We start from the raw sequence: 950 nt of genomic DNA on the forward strand, positions 1-950 counted from the left end.
CCCCTTGACCTGTCCATCCTCCCTGGACTGACCTATCTCCTCCCTAACTCCCCACCTACACTCACCTTTACTGGCTCCATCCCCACCTCTTTGACCTGTCTGTCTCCTCTCCACCTATCTTCTATCCGCCTCGCCTGCTCTCCCTATTTATTTCAGAACCCCCTTCCCCTCCCCCATTTCTGAAGAAGGGTCTAGACCCGAAACGTCAGCCTTCCTGCTCCTCTGATGCTGCTTGGCCTGCTGTGTTCATCCAGCTCTACACCTTGTTATCTCAGGTTTAGTGGTGGTTTGAGGAAACACTTTTTCACCCTGAGAATGGTGGCAATCTGGAATGCACTACCTGTGAAAACTGTAGAGGAAGGAAACCTCACAATCTTTAAAACGTACGTGTATGAGCCCTTGGAATGTTATAACATTCAAGGCTATGCGCTATGTGCTGGAAAGTGGAATTAGTGTAGATAGTATGGTGCAGACCCGATGGGCCGAAGAGCTTCTTCTGTGCTGGGTGACTTTATGATTTTCTTTGCAGCATCTCAAATGCAGCACTTTCAAAATTTTTCCATCGTTTACTACACAAACAAGTGAAGAGGCCACAAATTGGTACTTTTTCTTCTTTACAAAATTGATTCCCTGTCAAATCCTAAGGAAACCATACTCTGTGCAAACAACTCAAGACATCCACCTTTCATTCCCTCTCACTTACCTTGAGATCTTTCCACACATTATCCACAAATGCAATGCTATGCTGCACGGTAAAGTGGACACAAACTGCACCAACTGTGGGACGAAGCAGATACAGACTGTGCAAACTATGGGGCAAAGTGGCAGAACTGGGATGCATGTTATTCCTTAACTGCAGAATAAATGGAAAAGCTGAAAACTATGATTTTCAATCATTATAAGGAAATGGTCAGGACACCAGGACATATACTGAACAATGAAGTGAAATG

The sequence above is a fragment of the Rhincodon typus genome, unplaced genomic scaffold, assembly GCF_021869965.1.
Source record: "Rhincodon typus isolate 14 unplaced genomic scaffold, sRhiTyp1.1 hic_rhity00001958, whole genome shotgun sequence".
Lineage (NCBI taxonomy): Eukaryota > Metazoa > Chordata > Chondrichthyes > Orectolobiformes > Rhincodontidae > Rhincodon > Rhincodon typus.